The sequence below is a fragment of the Grus americana genome, chromosome 3, assembly GCF_028858705.1.
Source record: "Grus americana isolate bGruAme1 chromosome 3, bGruAme1.mat, whole genome shotgun sequence".
Lineage (NCBI taxonomy): Eukaryota > Metazoa > Chordata > Aves > Gruiformes > Gruidae > Grus > Grus americana.
The window spans coordinates 101,239,154-101,252,182 of record NC_072854.1 but is presented as its reverse complement, the minus strand read 5'-3'; the positions used below and the strand labels follow the sequence as shown (position 1 = coordinate 101,252,182).

Below are 13,029 nucleotides of genomic sequence, written 5' to 3'. Positions count from 1 at the left end.
CTTCTCAATATTCTGAGTGTTAATTATGTGGGTAATCAGCATTTTGAAACAAAATTTGCACATAAAGAGTCTATTCATCCAATGGGGACATGCTAACAGGCTCTCTCCCTACACAAGTGCTCTGCACAGTAAGACGTGCATTAGCTGCCTGGGATCAAAACAGAATCAGAACAGGAGATTTTTCTTAGCACACAAGGTAGCCGAAAATTGTTTTTTTTTCCAAAACCACTCTGAATTTTTTGTGGTGTACTTTACACCCTGTGAGGGGAAATCTATTCATGCAACAGTGCCCAGTACTGTAATTGAGACTGATTTAGCTTGTATTTTAACCATGTAAAAAAAAAAAACCCAAACAAAACCAAACAACTGAAGTCTCCACAGTTTTTTGTGACTTTTGTCCGCTCTGCTCCTTTAGCAGTCAAGCTCTTTAGACCATGAAAAATCTTGAGGGCACGGTTGTGCTTAGCCACACCTCTTTCTCTGAAGGGAATGGCAGAATCTGATAAAAAGATTTCCTGTACTAGAGCCAGTAGCCAGAAGTTGGGCCTGTTTGTATCCTCTGGACTGGAAAATTCAGAAAAGGGTAGGTTTGACATGTCTGATATCCAAAGGTAATATGCCTGAAGGCACAGAACAACCTAGCCTTAGGAAAATACACTCTCCAAATGTTTACCGCTTTTTTTTTGTACCTTGTACCAAAGAAGGAAAGGAGCACATGGATGCAGCTTTTCCTTGATGAGTCATCTTATTCCTTACAATTCTCCCTTTGATACAATTATTTGCAAAGAGGCTTAAAGCTATTTTCTTCAAAGTGATACCGTTGATTAGAAAATGGAAAGATCATGACTTAGCTTCTGCTGCTTGCACATTGGTAAATTTACACCTATCTTGCTTTGGAGGCAACTCAGAGGGCAGGTGCAGAGTTTGTAAGCGAGTGCTGCACCCCTTTGGAGTCCTGCTAAACTCTTTGTACTTCATAGTACCCTACCCTTTCCCCAAGTACTGTGGAAAATGTTTGCTGTTATCCTTTAAACAGTACAGTATTTGCATTTCTCTTGATCATCTGTCCCAGAGCAAAGTTCAGTAGGTTGAGGAAGTATTGTTTAAGTGCAATTGACCTAAAAATATATCAAAAGGAAAACTACTGTTTATGAACAAATTATGGAGAGGCTTTATATAGGCTTGTTGATGTCTGTAAATACATAAAACAAGGAAGCCATAGCTTATGACATGGTTATTTCTGGAAAAGCGGAAGGTCTGACACTCATTATTACACCATGCACAGAGCCAAGCAGTTGCTCCTGAAGAAATTCTAAGTGGAATTAAGAACCCGAAAATTAGAACTATTTCCATAGTGTTATGAACTCTTTGCTCTAGATGTTGCCTCTACAAATCAATGACAAATCACATATTAATGTCAATGGGATCAGGCTTAGGATTTTTACTTCCTTTGCCCCCCTACCTTTTCTTTAAACAAAACCCTTTTCCTTTCCAGGGAATACCCATTCTGATGATAAGCCTGAGGATCTGACCATCTTTACTGATTTCTGGCAGATCTCAACACAGAATATTCCAAAACTAGTGAAGTGGTGTCAGCTCTCAGAAGAGGGAGTAAAATACATTTACTGTATCCACAGGGGGAGAAAAAGCTACAAAGAACTACCAAGTCAGCTAATTTGTTCTCTGTATCATAGGTCATTATTACCCAGTTACCTTTGTATAGAATATTTTGTGTTCAACTGCAGTAGTAAGCATCCAAATGCATGCTGAGCTACAACACTGGAAAAGGTAACCAGACTTGAAGACCTCAAGAACTAAAGATGCCACGGAGAATTCCCGTGGTAATTTGAGTCATAAATAACTTGTTGTTTAATATGCCATGTTTCTTTCTTGAACTTTGTATTTACGTTAAAGAACCCTGTAGGAGCCAGTATTTTCTGTAATATATTAAGTCAAGCTAGTTAATAATGTTAACAAGTGAACTTTAAGTCTTTGCTTCAAACATATCACTGTAAGACATTTTCCTCTTCACATCATTTTGTCGGCTTTTTCGTATTCTGTTTTGAAAACGTTCTTTCTAAAATGTGAAACTTGGTGTGGTGGTTCACTGCAGGTTTCACCAGTGTGGCGTATAGTTGTATAAAGCTGTTTTGCTTTTGTATCTATACATACAAGGATCATATTAGGGTTGGGTTTTTTGCCATGATGTCGGTTGTGGGTCACCTGTGATCCTTGGTACCTTTCAGACCATATGTTTTCCAGGGAGGAGACTTGGCTGCTAGTGGAGCTTTTAGTTCTAATCCTTTTGCATTTGGCTGTATTAAGACATGTTTAATTAGAAGGGGCTTAGTTTATTAAGTGATTCAAATTGGTCTACATGGCTATCTTCAGCTTTCATCCCCACAAATTTATTAATCTCACAAATCTTATTATCATGGATGTATATATTTATTTCCAAATCACTGATGATTTATATTTATTTCCAAATCACAAATAATAAACCCTAAAGTTTGTTACAAGTCTCCATTCATTATTACTTTGTTAGATCGTTCAGTTTTCAATCCATTTAACACATTTTATTGATATTGTGCTGTGCTAATTTTCAGAATGAGAATGTCATACCCTATTAAGTCAGTTGCACTCCACAAATATATTACAGATATACAATTGCTTTCATCAGCCAAACATCTGTGTCATCAAACAATGCAATAACTTTATTTTACAAGATCTATTTGCCACAAAACTGGGTTGACTGATATTAGTTATGTTCCAGTACTTGAATTCTTTATTAATTTTATAACAGCTTTATTACCTGGAAGTAACGTCAGACTAACTATCCATTAGCTCTCTGAGTCATCTGTTGGCCTTTGTTATTATTGGCACAACATTAGCACTTTTCCAGTCAAATGGAATTTCCCTGGAATGCCTTAATTTATTAAAATAAACATGATTAGTTCTCAAGTCTTCTCAGTCTTAGTTCTTAGGTGTGAGGTAGATGGATTGGCTGATTTTAAAATGTTTATTTCTAGAACCTGTTGTATAACATCCTACTTGGTTACTAAGAGACTGGAAAATAGTTCGACATCATGTGACATAAGAACATCTGTGCAAATGCGGGATAGAAATATTTCTAAAAATTTATTTCTCTCCTGTATTGCTGTTAAAAATTTTATCATTTCTATCTGACAAAAGGTTTATATAACTGCTAGGACTATTGTAGTTTTGATACATTTTTAATTTTTTTTTTTTTAATTCTTCATGTTACATTGGTCCTGTCAGCTGTGGACTTTCTGCTAATGTTTCTAGCTTGCCTTGTCCATTTTTTTCCCCTTTGTAACTCCTTATTCGTATGGATTATTACCATTTCTCTTTATCTTCATTCATTATATAGTACTTTTTATTAATGAACTACTGCTTACACTTGAGTAGTGAAAGAAGACACAATTTTTAGCCAAAATTATTTTCTCCTTGACTCTGGAATTACAAATTCTTGACCATCCTAAGATTTCTTCTTAAAGAAGCTTCTCACTTTTGACTTTCCCACATCAATTTCAATCATTTTAATTACTCTGCTAGGATACTGAAGTTGCCGGTTACTGACAGCTGTAACATATGTACCATGCTCATGGCTTTATGCAGCAATGTCTCCCTCCTCACTCCTACTCATTCTGCCCTCTTAGTGTCTTTTTAGCATTTAAATCAAGTGAATCATTGCACAATGTTTACTAATGATAATGCCATCATTCTTTTGCATTGGTGATGATTTCATGTTCTCTGGCTTATTACCTCTTCCAATTCTGATAAATAAAGGCCTGAAAAGTACCATCGTTATACTCTTTGCCACACTAATTCAATTTATTCAGGGACTGTTTGAGCATGAGCTGTGTTTGCCTTCTTACCACCTTGCTCAGGTGTTGCTACTTTAACATTCTCCTGCCTACTCCAGCCCATCTCCACATCAGAAAGAGGTAACCCTTGCACCATCCTTTTTTAGAGTTTTTCTAAGAGGTAAGATTACATGGGGAGTGGATTTTCATAAAAGCCCTGTTAATGACATCTTCCCAAGTCATGCACTTATTTGTCTGTTATCCATCTGACCATACTTACTCAGAGGATAATGCCATCTGTTCCAGAAGTGATGCTGCAAAAGGAGGTTTCAGATATATTTCATCACATTATGTTCTGTATGCAGAATTTTCACCAGCCTGCCTTCCAGAGTGAAATACGAGCAGAAGCCAAAAGGAAATAATCTTTTTTTTTTTTTTATGGTCTTATACAGCAGGCCCTTCTTTTAATTTTGTGCGTTTTGCCTCTGTGACTCAGACTCCTGCATATCATAGAATCATAGAATGGTCTGGGTTGGAAGGGACCTCAAAGACCATCTAGTTCCAACCCCCCTGCTGCGGGCAGGGACACCCTCCACTAGACCGCGTTGCCCAAAGCCCCATCCAACCTGGTCTTAAACACTTCCAGGGAGGGGGCATCCACAACCTCTCTAGGCAACCTGTTCCAGTGCCTCACCACTCTAACAGTAAAGAATTTCTTTCTAACATCTAATCTAAATTGACCCTCCTTCAGCTTAAACCCATTACCCCTTGTCCTGTCACTACACTCCCTGATAAACAGTCCCTCGCCATCTTTCCTGTAGGCCCCTTCAGGTACTGCTAAGCCGCAATTAGATCTCCCCAGAGCTGCCTTTTCTCCAGGCTGAACAAGCCCAGCTCTCTCAGCCTGTCCTCATAGGAGGGGTGCTCCAGCCCTCCCATCAGCTTCGTGGCCCTCCTCTGGACTCGCTCCAACAGCTCCACGTCTCTCCTGTACTGGGGCCCCCAGAGCTGGACGCAGTACTGCAGGTGGGGTCTCACCAGAGCGGAGTAGAGGGGCAGGATCACCTCCCTCGACCTGCTGGTCACACCTCTCGATGCAGCCCAGGACACGGTTGGCTTTCTGGGCTGCAAGCGCACACTGCCGGCTCATGTTGAGCTTCTCATCAATCAATACCCCCAAGTCCTTCTCCTCGGGGCTGCTTTCAATCCAGTCCTCGCCCAGCCTACAGTTGTGCTTGGGATTGGGCCGACCCATGTGCAGGACCTTGCACTTGGCCTTGTTGAACTTCATGTGGTTCGCATGGGCCCACCTCTCCAGCCTGTCAAGGTCCCTCTGGATGGCACCCCGTCCCTCCAGCGTGTTGACCGCACCACACAGCTTGGCGTCGTCGGCAAACTTGCTGAGGGTGCACTCGATCCCACCGTCCATGTCGCCGACAAAGATGTTGAACAGTGCCGGTCCCAGTACTGAATCCCTGAGGAACACCACTTGTCACCATTCTCCACTTGGACATTGAGCCGTTGATCACAACAAGTGCGACCATCCAGCCAATTCCTTATCCACTGCGTGGTCCATCCATCGAATCCACGTCTCTCCAGTTTAGAGACAAGGATGTCGTGCGGGACAGCGTCAAATGCCTTGCACAAGTCCAGGTAGATGATGTCAGTTGCCCTTCCCTTATCCACCAATGCTGTAACCCCATCATAGAAGGCCATCTGGAGGATGGGTCAGCTTTTTATTCCAAATTAGTGTGTGTTTTTCTTTCTTTTTTTAGAATAGTGTGTAGTAAATTCAATGGGATGATATAAAGGGAACTATAGCATCCAGCTGATCTGTTAGTGATGTTAAAGGCTGCTCTTTGGGATTTTTTGCAGTGAGTGTTCGAATTTGGTCAGTATTCAGAAACAATAGCCATTCGGAAGTGATAAATGTGGCTTGGATATACCTTCTCGCTTTAGTATTTTAAATCAAATGCATTCCAAGGACAGGGCCCTCAGTGCAATTCTCCCTTCTGGCTTCCTCTTTCCTTCCTGAAACAAAATAATTGTCACTGAAGGTTCTCCTGTCCGCAGCAGGTACTCCCGGCAAAAACTGCTTCCTTAATACACGTATGTTGGAATTAAGTCTTTAAAAATTATTTTAGTAATACTGCTGTTTAAACTTGCCAATTACCACAGACTAGAGAGGAAACTGGAAGTAAGGAATAATTTCTTTCAGTACCTTTTCCTCTCTGAGAACAGAATACTGACAGGTGATGAGCAGAGAGGAAAAGACAGCTGACAAAATTCAACTGCACCTATTCTTTCATGGGCTTGCAGTCTGGTTTATAACTAGGGAAGGAGAGGAACAATAAGCAAGTAGAATTAGAACATACAACGAATTTTAAATACAGGCTTTTCTTTTCCTAGTTCCTAGCTATTTTGTACTCTGTTAAAATGGTCATCGTCTTATAGAGATTTCATCTGATATTTTCTAGTGATAGAGACTCAAACCCCAATGATGCCTGTCACACGTTTAACCTGTGGCCTGGATACGGTTTGTCCAGATCCCGTTGCTAAAGAAAGATCTCGTGAGTACATAAAAATGTTTATTTCCTTCCTGAATGAAGATCATAGAAGTACTTTCAATAAAAGCCAGTACAGTCCTCCTGTAGTAAGTGTTATATTTGACGTGATAAATGCAGAGAAAAAGTACTAAGAAAGAGTCACAGTGGCCGAGCCACACAGTCTGTCTGAATCCAGACTTGTTTGGATGTTTTGAAAGAGAAAATGAAATTGTCACATGGTTGCTGATTACATAGTGACCGAATTGTTTCAAACTACGTGTGCTTTGGGAGATACAGTCTGCAGCTGGGAAATCCCCAGCATGTGACTGGTACAGCTGTGTTTGATAGTGTAATTAAGCTTTACTGTAGACCTGAGTATTTCACCGCGTTGCATCTATACCTGTGGGTGTCTGCCTGTTGCAGCATTTGAGTAACTGCCAGACATTCCCAGTCTTTCAGAATTTGCACCAGCGTTTGAACATCTGAGCTGCTCGAACTGTGCTAATCTGTTGCTGGTAAAGGAATGGGGAAACAGAGTCCCAAGTGCAGTGAAGAAGAAAATTTCTCTTTAAGAGTGAATACAGTAGCTTTAAGTCATCTGCATTTGTGCCACGCTGCCAAAGGACATAAATAGATGGTTAGGAAAAGAGGAAGCTTGGACTTCTGTTTTTCTTCAAGCTATTTTTATGCTTATCCATCCCCATCTTCTTCCTGTTTTTCCTCCTCCTGCAGCATCTTGTCAGCAATCAAGATCGTGTGGTGTTTGGGATGGGAGCTCTTTGTTACTTATTGGTACAGTGCCAAGGATAAAAAGACCCAATTCCTTATGGAGTTTATAAGATTTTTTTTGTAATACAAATCTGTGATTTCAGCTAACGGTTCATTGGTTGACTCATTTTGACCCACTGCGTTGTCTAACACGTAGAAGCGTTAGGCCCTGGGTCACGCAAACTGTCACCATGTTCATGCAGGAAAAGGGAGATGTTGTACCATAGCTTTGAAGTGACCCCTTAGAGGGTTGCAAAACAGGCCTCTAGCCACATGGTGGGAAACTGGATCATTAACAATTGCAAAGCATCGCTATGGTGACTTCACAGGTTAGTAGTCAACCTTTTTCATAATTTTGCCACTCCCTGGAGATTTTCTAACACATTGTGTACTCCTCTGTCTCCAGATACGAACTCATCGTGCAACCAGGTAGCAAGCAGCAAGCTCCATGACATTCCAAGAAACTGTCTCTTCTGGGTTTTAGGGTACCAATTCTGTGGTCCCTAGAATACTATGATCCCTGACCAGAGCGAGCTACTAAGAAATAACTGATGTGATTTAGAAGGAAGAAAAAAATGCAGCAGAGCACCAGTTTACAAAGTCATATATTGTGAGAAAAATGCACTGTTTTTCACTGTTTGCAAAATACTTGCAGCATGGCGTCCCTTGAAAACACATTTAGCCTTTGCTTCTCAGATTTATCATATGTTTCTTTTATATGTATGATGTCCTGGTAGAATGCAATGGAACTCTGATCTTTCTCCTCTATCTCAACTCTGCTGGTTTGGGGTTTGGATTACAATGGTGCTGCTTCAATCTTCCTGCCAAAGCTTTGCGTAACATTTAAAATACGTTCTCCTCTTGATGTGTATCACCTTGTGTTGCTAGAGACCATGTAGGGCTTTTTCTACAATATATAATTAATTGTTTCAAAATGCCTAATGGGGCGATATATTGCTAGTAGGTGCTTGAGAGGATTTTGGTCTGGTGCTAAATTTTATGCCTGCAATTTTTCACTCGTGGTGGTGAAAAGATCTGTGGTGCAATGCTGTAGCATGTTAACCTTACCTTCCCTAATTATAAGTGTAAGCTGTGTTTGTTGACGAAATTTAATGTTTGTACTCATTGCCTGTTATCAGCTTTACATTGTAAGTGGCAGAAAGGAAAGTTAGTTGTACAAATAAATGTCACTTTTAAAATACAGAATTAGATTCTCTATCTGCAGATGGGTATATTATTTATTCATATAAATTGTTTCTTATATTTTTTTAAATCATCCCTTTGCGAGGCCTCTAGGGCCTGATGCCTCAAAAGTCTAGGTATTCTCTGCCTTCACTCATTTAATAACAAAGAGCAACCTATGCCTTAGTTGGTCTGGTTAATTAGTCAAAGGATAGCAAGAGGTGACACAAATGTTTGCTAGAGCATGTAGTAAGGATTAGCACAACAGCAGAAAATCATGAGATGAGCTATTATTATTCCCCCAGTTTGTTGGTTCCTGATTTCCATATGTTATATATATTTCTCTGTATTGTGTTTGAGGAAGTAGTCAGATGAAAGGTCACAACTGTTTTATGAAAGTGGGTGAATCATATACTGATTCACTGTGTACTGGCAGTGTATGCTCAGTATATTTGGACTGTGCATTCCTTATTAGTTTGCCATCTGTTCTACTGTGGGAACCTACCTTTAAAGATGAATTGGGCTGCAAATCAGTTAGAGAGAAATGGTGTTGCAATATAGCTTTATGGACTTGAATGGGAAGTTATATACTTCATTTAAATTGCACACTTAGTACAAATTTAGGCGTCACCCCCAAAATATTTGAGATATAATTTAGATGAGCAGGTATTTGCTTGACAAAAGTAGGACGCAGGGAGCATGCGTGTTGCTTTGGTCCTGAGATGGAGACCACACTGCCTTCACTGGCTTTCGTGATCATATGCAAGTGGCGTAGCTGAAGGACACGTTGCCTCCTCAGATTCACGTTAAGATACATACAGTGAAGTTGGGGTTGGGGACAGGATCTCTGTGACAGCTTGTGTGACCCAGAGCAGCAGTTTTGCTCTTGCTTTCCCATCATTGGCATTGGAGATGGGAAAACTCCCACAGCTTGGGTTTGAGGAGGATAGAGAGGGAAAGTCATGTGTCCCAGACAAAAAAATGGAGTAAAATAATCACCAAAGATTGTAATCAGGATGATGGAACTATCTGGGTTAGTTTTGTTTGTTTTTTCTTTAAGATTGTTCAGGGCAAAGTTGAGACATTTTTAAATGCTGCATCTACTCGGTCATTTGGCTAACGTGCCTAGTTCTCTGTTACCATCGAATTATATAACGTGGCGGGATTTAACCAGCCTCACATGCTTCACCGCAGTGTGGTGGTAGATCACTTGACAGTATGAGGAACATAATATGATAGTTAGAAAATCTTGTCTGTCTTCTTTTTTCCCCCTCCAGTATAGATAATTTCATGCTTGTGGGAAGGTATTGTGCTAGCAGTTCTGGGAAGCGACAGTTTATCCTCCAAACAGATACAATACATACAGTTACACTGCAGGTTTTCCTCGTGCTGGCATGACAGCATCTTCATTCTCACGTGGAAATGCAACTTTTAGGGCTGAAAAAGCAGATCAGGCCAGCTCAGGCTTTTAGCCCGTTGTTACTACACCTTCTTGCTAAGACTGGCAAGACTTTAAAACCGGAGAATTCCCTCTAACTTCAGCCAGAGCAGACAAGAGTCCAAGTTATCAGTACCGATGCAAATGTGAAGCCCCATCTGTTAGAGGTACTGTCTCTTACTTGAGACAATGAATATCACATAAATCGTATAGAACAAAACTTTAAAACTGGCTAATACAGCCCTAGGCACAGCTGTGATATAGGAAGGGGACTGTATGTGCATTAAGCAATCACATGACTAGGTACTACTCTGTGGAGTGAAGTAAAGGGAGAAACAGTCCTGTTTGCAATGCTGGTAGATCTACTGTAAAGTACTTGGAAACTCAATCCGTATTTAGGATCCTGTCTAGGAAGGTACCACTGAACTTCTGTATGATACTCAGCAACTGAAAGCTAAGCTATTTCATTGATACATTACTGGACTGAGGCCTTGGGTGTCTTCTAACAGCAAGTATAATTGCAGCTCCTCTGTTCTGACCTTTAGTTGGCTTAACGTAGGCATCCGAGCTTGAAAGTTGTACATTGTACAAAGGGAGTTCGAGTTTGGTTTTCTCTTACTACACCTACAAGCGGAATGCCAGTCTGATGTGCTCAGAAATTAAAATAAACACTGAGCAGAACAAGTGGAAGCACTGTTGGACACAAGGGTTCAGTATAACTTGGGCACCATAACTTCATTCTTATAATGCCATCTTGAAGTTTTACAGTGCACGTCTTTGGGATTACCCTACAATGTATTTATTCACTGTTGCTTCATTATAGCAGCCACTGTGTTTTCTTCAGCTAAAAGAAGGTTTTAAAACCTGATTTGGAATATGAACAGACATAAGTAAGAATGTCTCTGTAAAATATCTGTAATTACTTACCTTCAAAGATGCAGGCATTATGCAATATAAGATCTTAAAAGTGATTTTATCCCCTCTTGATAGGCACAGAGCTTATCTCTTTTTGAGATCAAGATTTACAATATTCAAGGGGGAAAATTAGGACTACTGATTCCCCTTAAATTTGTTTTCGCAATTATTTGTGTAACTTCTCCTACCACCACTTTAAGCTGTTTCATGTGTAATTGTATCCGAGGGGAAGATGCAGCTGGGTTAAAGATATGTGTTTGTGTGTGTGCTTGAATATTCCATTATTAACTAGTGAGGTGATTTTCTGAAATCAGGAGGTTTTACTAATGCCCTTTATTTTATGCAATTTTAAGTTAAAGAAATTATATTGTATTTTAAAAGATAGTCAAGCACATCAGCCATTCTGGGAAAAAAAATAAGTGCAGGCTTCTTGGGTATTTGAACCATTTGGACTAATGGGCAATACTAAGTAGTCTTGAGAAGGGGGAAGCACATATACAGAAGAAAGAGCAGAGTTTGGGAACTAAAACAGAAAAACCACAGAGTAGGAAGCATATCTTGGGTAAGAGTAAAGAAAAGCTGAGCAAGAGCTCTTGAGGCAGCATCCTGCTTTACCAGCTGGGGGCACTTTTAGCTGTCTCATTTGTTTGATTCTTGCACAGCTGGAAAAGATCTGACCCAGTAATAGGGCTTGTTAGTTTTATCTTGAAAGTATAGCTGATGGATAAATTGGGGGGGGGGGGGAGGAGAAAAACAAAGAAAGAATGAAGTCAGTTCTTGTTTCTGCCTTCTGTCTGTGGGAGGTTTCTACCCCTTCAGCTAGAGTGCAAGTACTCAAACAGATTGAGTACCTGTGTTTGGCACAGCCGGGAGGCTGAAACTGCGGTGAGGAGCACAGCCTGGAAACAGCATCAGAAGTCTCCTAAAAACGATCTGGCATCAATGATGAAAGTTTCTGTGCTGTCAGCAGCAGAGGTGCTACAGAGGAGCCCCACTCCTCCCTTGGCTGCTTCCTCCTGTCCCCTGGCTGTGGGCAAAGGCTGATCCAGCAACCTCTGTGGCTGATGGGGTGGAAAGTCCAGTGAGCGAGGTGGAAGTGGGTAACAGGCATGAGAGGATGGGGGAATGCCTTGAAACTATAAATGAATACTAGTTATTAAAGCTAACAGTTAAAACTAATTATTATTTGTGACCTCAGTAATAATTAAACCAGTTACTATTTTAGAGTTTAATTCTATGCCAGTATCTTCTAACTGGAAAGACCACCTGAGTTTTGTCTAGGTGCTCAGGTTAAAATGTTAAGAGCTGAATAGTTCAGCTGGTGCCAAAGTTAAGTGTGCTTCAGCAGCAGTTAATGATCAGGTGCAGCCTCCACTGGGGCTGTGGTTTCACAAACACTTCTTTCTCACAGTGGTGCCATCCGCTCACTGTTCGTTCTAGCTTGCTGCCCACTTTTGCCCATATATTCACTTATGCCACTGTAACAGTTTGTGTGAATGAACAGTGAATTAGATTAGGAAATTAATTCAATTTTAAAAAAAATCTTTTTTGAGGGGGTAGGAGAGGGTTATTTTCCTCAATACAGTTCAATGTGTGCCCATACCAGCAGTTGTCCTGGCACAAATAAGGTTGTGGTGTAAGGTGGGAGTAAGCTGGAGGGAACAAGCTTTTAAAGCCAGCACTGTTGCTGAAAGAGATGTTTGTGAAAATACACCTTGTTTTGGTGCAGAGCAGCAGGAAAGAGGGTGTAACTAACTCTTCCGGGAATTGCTGGGTTATATGCGGTCATTTTGCTCAGAATGAAGACCTAGATTTAGTGCCTGTGGACCCCCATTCAAATTTGTCTTTTCTGTAGCAGGCTGAACAGAAATCTCATTGCTTCTAAACTCTGGAAGAGCGTGCTCTGCTAGACTGGAATGGATATAAATTTATTCACTGATAGAAAAACAAACAAAAAAACCCCAAAAACCAACCAACTGAAATTTTCTGTATGATACTGTTGGGTTTTGGTGCAGTCATCTCATTGTCCTTTTCTCCGTTGTTCCCTGGGCACTGCTGCCACAGGAGAGGCTTCAGATCGCCTGTCATGCTGCACAGATGTATGTCCCTTCCAGGTATTCAACTCAAATCTACCATTCCTTGTGCTGTAAATCAGCCCTCCTGGACTGCAGCCTCTTCACTCCATTCCTGTGTATCTCACGACCTTCCCTGAACTGTAGTTCCCTTGGGTACAGAGGTTCCTTGCTTTCCTTTTTCCAGGTGTAATATAGTTAAGATTTTGCTCTTTATCCAGTTCTTTCTACTTGCAGTTCTCATAGCTAGGTAAGCACCTTCTCATTTCTTACACAGAAAA

At 40.7% G+C, this 13,029-nt stretch overlaps 1 protein-coding gene across 9 annotated transcripts in view; it reads left to right on the top strand.

The window, feature by feature from the left end:
- PACC1 (proton activated chloride channel 1) overlaps positions 1 to 13,029 on the top strand; it is a 93,470-nt gene that overhangs the window by 31,513 nt on the left and 48,928 nt on the right. For 7 of the 9 annotated variants that reach the window (XM_054822996.1, XM_054822998.1, XM_054822994.1 and 4 more), the window contains exons 3-4: positions 6,305 to 6,397; positions 7,548 to 7,751. The exons of the other annotated variants lie outside the window; for them this stretch is intronic. The gene's annotated coding sequence lies outside the window, so the exon portion shown is untranslated. The remainder of the gene's footprint in view (positions 1 to 6,304; positions 6,398 to 7,547; positions 7,752 to 13,029) is intronic. 9 annotated transcript variants of the gene reach the window in all.